We start from the raw sequence: 6170 nt of genomic DNA, 5'->3' as shown, positions 1-6170 counted from the left end.
GTCTTATATATTAGATAGAAGAGTGAGCCCATAATATTATAACATGGATATTCCTTATAAGGGCTTTGAGCTTAGTACAATTCTTTGAATTCTCTGTAAGGAGTCCTCTTGTTCTATAGGAACTGTGGTGCTGCCAGTGGTTACGTGTTCATCAGCAACAAGAGAGGTCAGTGGTTTGAATTTGCTTGCCCCTACTTAGAAGGAAGATGTTGTAATCTGCTTTTATAAAGGTGGTATCTTAAGGAGCTCTGAAGGCCTAGTGGTCAGACACTATGCTATAATCCCAAAGCCATGATGTTCAAATCCACCAGCTGCTTTGTGGTAGCTGGACGGACCATCTCCACCTGTATGATTCACTGCCTCTGAAAACCTGCTAGAAGGTCAGCTATGAGCCTGTTCCAATTCAAAAGTGCACAACAACAATACACACAGGATTATGAGTCAAAATTGAATTGACGAATATAGGTTTGGTGATGGAGTATTTTTTAAAAATATAGAATGCCCCCTTTTCCTCCTATGACTAAAATAGAAATTTACAAAGTTGTTTTCATTTTCTCTCTTTCCCTTTTCCTTCATATCTTTCCCATTTACAGGAATGTTAACTGGATAAACGGTTTTTAGAATCATGCTTGGAAAGATGGAGGGTCCCTGAGGGAGAGAAAAATAGCCCCCCCCCCACAGGACGGGTTGACGTGATGACCTCAGCAATGGGCTCTAATGTGCCAATGATGATGAGGTTGATACAGAACAGGGAGGGTTCAGGTCAGCTCTTCATAGGGTCACTATGAGTCATACTTGACTAACAGCACCTAACACCGACAGTTACAACAAAACTATCTTGATTTCAAAGCCTCTCCATGATAAGTTGTTGCTGTTGTTGTGAACCACTGAATTACTCATAGCTGATATTTCAATGGATTTTCAGAGGCAGTAAATCGTACAGGAGGAGATTGCCCATATTTCTCATGGTGGATTGCCATATGTCAGCTGGTGGATTCGAACTGCATAGCTTTGCATTGGCAGCCTGATTACTGATCACTAAGCCACCCGAATTCCCTTCTCTATGATAACAGGAGGGAAATATTGCTGTTATTTCCCTTCTCCATGGCACAGGAGGGAAAGATTGTTGTTACCTTTTAATTTCTGAAGAAAATTCTAAACAATGACGTGATTCACATTATATCAAGTTAGTGAGATCAGAAATTTGGACCAAGTCTCAACTATTCAGACTTGGTCATATCCTTTTGGTATTACTATTTCTCTCTGATGGACTAGTGCCAAGAAGCCAAGCTGCAGTCCTGAAAGAGCACTGTTTGAAGCCACTAGCTGCTCCACAGGAGAAGAGTGGGCAATCTCCTCCTATAAGATTAACTGTCTCTGAAGACTCACTGGAGGGTCAGCTATGAGCTGGTTCTGACTTGATGGTACACAGCAACAACAGCAACATCCTAAATCAAACCCAACCCACTGTTGTCAAGTTGATTCCAACTCATAGGGAACCTAAAGGATAGGGAAGAAGTGTCAAGGTCATGCATTTTTATACAAGCAGATTGTCACATCTCTTCCCCTGGGAAGTGGTTTCGGTGGATTCATAAAATCTCATCAGTATAACCACTGTGTCATCCATCCATCAGAGCTCCTGTATTATCTCTATGATGCAACTGTAACAGATTTTTATACTTCTAATTTCCCATCAACTTGAGACTTCTAGGACTCTGTTGAGAACTTCAAGGGCCCTCATCACCAGAAAGAGTTTGGAGTAATATGGAACTTAGAGGAGAAGACTAATGTTGATTTTAAGGTTTTTTTTAGAAAAATTTTGATGCTTAAATATGATAAATAAATATGCCTCTATTATATCTCCTCATTTATTTGGTGTCCCTGTTTTACTGGTATGTAAGTAGAGACCTCATTTTCTTATATATTACCCTTCCACTACATTTGTGATTTACATATTCCATCTTTGGAAGTGGAGAAAGTGATTGTGCAAACACACACACACACACACACACACGTTAATATATTTGTGCACATGTGTTTCAAACTCAGTTATAAAAATAGTTTACACACATACAATCCTCTTTCTGTAATTTCCTGGCTCATAGACACCCCCCCCCCACATATAGTATGTAATTTACCTGGAGTGCTTTATTAAATTATCAGAAAGTATTTTCAGTGCTCCCAAATTACTTTATTATTTGTCACATATATATTATGAAAGAGTCTCAACGCACTAGAAAATCTTTCGCACTTGGATTTTCCTAACTATAAATGTTGCTCATAGTGTTTACATTATATGCCTTAGAAGGACTTCCTTTTCCTTCAAATGAAAAAAGAAATCGGGATTTCACAGTGATTTTATATTGTTTAACCTACGTCACATGGTGAAAAAATGAAGATGTTGAGGTCTAAACTTGGGTTTTCCAGAACCGTGTCCTTCACTACAACACCTTACAGAAAACTTTTTTCATCTATTGTGATTTATATAAGAATTAACAAACCATATTGATTTTTTTTTAATTTAATCATTCACACACATTAGTATTATAATACAATACTAATTACTATCATTATTAATGTCAATTATGATCTCCTTCACCCATCTTAATGATTATCTATTATGTGTTTTATTTCACTCTCCCTCCCGTCTCATCCCTGGTTATTATCCAAGAATAATTCTGTGTGTAAACCTTGATTTACATTTTTTTCCCACCCATCTTTAGATTTTTATAGTACTGATCTTATAAAACATTTGGCATCTTGTGCCTGATTTGTTTCATTCAGCAGAATGTCCTCTGGATTTGTCCTTGTCATGGAATGTATGCGTCATGACTTCTTTATCCTTCTTCATTGTTGGTGTGTACCTTAGAGTCAGAACCAACCCATGGCTGACCTTCTGGCAGGTTTTCAGAGGCACTTAGTTAATAACACTGGAGGAGATTGCCCATCCTTCTTCTGCAGAGCACCTGGTGGCCTCGAACTGCAGGCCTTCATGATTGCAGCACAGCTTCTTATCACTCCTTTAAGGAACTTTGGTGCTCTAGTCTTTGGGATATTGTACTGCTAATCAACTAGTCACTCATCTCTGATGGTTTAAAACCACCAGGCTCTCCATAGGGGGGAAAAATGAGAGATCTCCTTCTATTAAGATTTACAGCCTCAGAAATTATAGAGTGTCACTGAGTCAGAACTTATTCCAGCGCAGTGAGCTGTCGTTTGAATACATTGTTGTAGGCATGCAGTACAGTTTAACCATCCCTATGTCAGTAGATGCTTAGATTAATTGAATCTCTTTGTTACTGTAAATAATAAACATACATGTACATATATTTGCTCATGTGGCAGGCTCTATTTCTTTGAGATGCATATCTAGGAGCAAAAAGGTACAAGATAGGGCAAGGTTCTGATCTAGATCCTTGTGAGTAGTAGGCAATATAATGGCATATAACAGCAGCAATTGCCACTGATCTTAAGCACTTCATCCGTTTGTTGGTCATCTGAATTTCTTCTTCGGTGAAGTGTGTTTTCATGTTCCCTATCCAGTTTGAAACTGAGTTGTTTGTGTTTTTCTTGTTGAGGCGTTGGCGTTTACTATAAATCTTATAGTGACTGAAGGGCAAATATGATATAAAACCACTATTCTAAAGAGTTGTTGGAAAGTTTACACACAGATAGAATCAAGGATGGGAACAGAGGGGGAGGAGAGTTAAAAATATTATATATCATGACACAAAAATTAAGAAAGAACTAACCAATGACTTGGTGTCCATTCAATAGTAACTGGGCTTTCCTCCTGTTCTTCCGATAGCCTGACCAGTTCCTTTGTGTGTCTCCTTTATGTACAAATTCTACTGGTTTTTCAACCTCTAGTTGCTCATGTCTGTTTACTCTAAGCTTATGAATAGGACGAACATTCCCTAGATCTGTCCCTCTGATTTTTGCTGTTTGCCTCTTCAAATACCATCATTGAGATAATGATTTAATAGCTCTTAAACATGTTTGTTCCTCATCTGTGAGCTTTCAATTTCACGCCATGATTTTTTTAAATGCTATTAAATAAAAGAACTGGCTCAGCCTAAATAGCTAGCCAACAATACACCTAGCTAGACAGTGGTCTAGACAATGAAATTGACTCTATCCTTTTAAGAAAGGAGTACCTCCCTCCTGAAATCTGTCTTTTCATTTAGTAAACAGCTCGCTAAAAAGGAAAAAAAAAAGTAAATACTGAAATAGCTGTCTGCATTGTTTGAGGTCTGGGTCAGTCTGTCTCAGACCATCTTCTACAACAGTGACTGCCCCTGCCAATGTTAGTTCACATTTAAAATCATGGTTATCTTCCAAGAACATGGGTTTACATCCAAACCCCAAACCCCACTGTGGAACAGATTAGTCTACAAACAAACAGGGGATTGCCAAATTATGAATACAAACAATGTTAGGGAACTCATGAGGCCTTCTTGAACATACCATAGACTGCCAAGAAAACAGAGTTCTGTGATATACAGGGTAAAACCAAGTCTTTCCTTGGAGGCTAGATTTTGAAGCTCACATACTTTGGGCATGTGGCCGGGAGGGACTGGTTCTTGGAGAAGAACATCATGCTCGGAAGCATGGAAGAACAGCGTAGGAGAGGGAGACTCCGGATGAGATGGATTGATATTGTAACTAGAGCAATGAGGGCAGGTGTGTCGGAGTCAGTGAGACAGGTTCAGGATAGGACAGGCTTCAGGGCAGTTGTACATATGATCACTAAGAGTCGCAGGCTACTCGACAGCACATAACAACAACAGCAACATGACCCAACCCAACCCAAAGAAGAGCTGCTTTGAGGGAGAAAGATGGACAGTTGTTTCCTCCTGTACAATTTTACAGCCTCTGACAATGCACTGGAGGAGGGTCAATTATAAGTCAGTTCCAACTCCATGACACTTAACTACAACTAGCTCTCAATGTGCTTCAGATTGATCTTATAATGTTGAGTATAAAATGAGAGAACAAAAAGAAAAATTGGGTGATTATCTCATTTTTGTCAGGGAAGACTTTTGAAATATTTTTTCCATTATTTTAATAGCACAATTATCTCAAAGATCTTCACTAACCAAAATGACAGACATATTTTAGTTATTTGCTGTGCATCCAAAAGTTGTATAATAAGTAAGAAAAACAAAAGAAGAATCAATATCTTTGAGTTGTGGTGCCGGAGAAGAGTACTTAGTGAATATCTAATGAACTGCATAAAAGAACAAACATATACATCTTGGAGAAAGTGCAATGAAGGATTCTCCTTAGTTGGTGAAACTTTGTCTTATATGGTTAGGTCATGTTGGTAGGAGGTGCTAATCCTTGGAAAAGAGGCATAATGCTTGGAAACGTGAAGAGTCAATGAAAAAGAGGGAAACCTTCAATGACAGGAACTGATATAGTTACTATAATAATGTTGTTGTTGTTGTTGTTGTTTGATGTACTACTAGTCAGAACTGACACATAGCTGACCATCTAGCATGTTTTCAGACAGTTAATTGAATGGGAGATGCTTGCTCATCTTCGTCCTATGGAGCAGCTGCTGGATTCTAACCATTGTCCCTTTGAAATTGTGTTGAAAACACAATTCTTTTCTACCAAGCCGTGAGATCTCCCTTACCAGAGACTAATATCTCTGAAAGAAAAGTGGTAGAAGCACAGAAGGGAAAGATAGGTGAAAACTCCTAAAATAAGTGCTTAGGATGCAATAGTCAAAGTGACTCAGAACAATTGGAATAGAAAGGAGTTCCAGGCATATATGCATAGCCCATAAGGTGACGAACTAATGATTCATCTAAAAAGGGCACTTAAAAATGTCATGCCATAAAATTCATTTTTTAAATTTATCTCTGCAGAACTATCTCTAGCACAAACTGAAATTGGGGTTACATATTTAGCTTCTCTGTAAAGTATTTCCTGATATATATATATATATTATTGCACTTTCTTTCAGTCAAAGACCAAAATGATGAAATTCAGCCAGAATGAGTTCAGAATATAGTGGACTGACCAGGTCCCCATTTGTCACGGTGAGTGAAGTGTCATAAACAGAGCACAGACATTATTGCACTTAGAGGTTAGCTTCAACTTATGACCCTCTGTGACAAACAAAGAAAGGCCAATGCCAGGGTGAAAGTGATGGCACCAGA

Source organism: Elephantulus edwardii, unplaced genomic scaffold (assembly GCF_000299155.1).
Source record: "Elephantulus edwardii isolate Elephantulus edwardi_28Jun2011 unplaced genomic scaffold, EleEdw1.0 scaffold00006, whole genome shotgun sequence".
NCBI classification, from domain to species: domain Eukaryota; kingdom Metazoa; phylum Chordata; class Mammalia; order Macroscelidea; family Macroscelididae; genus Elephantulus; species Elephantulus edwardii.
Note: the sequence above shows the minus strand (reverse complement) of the source record.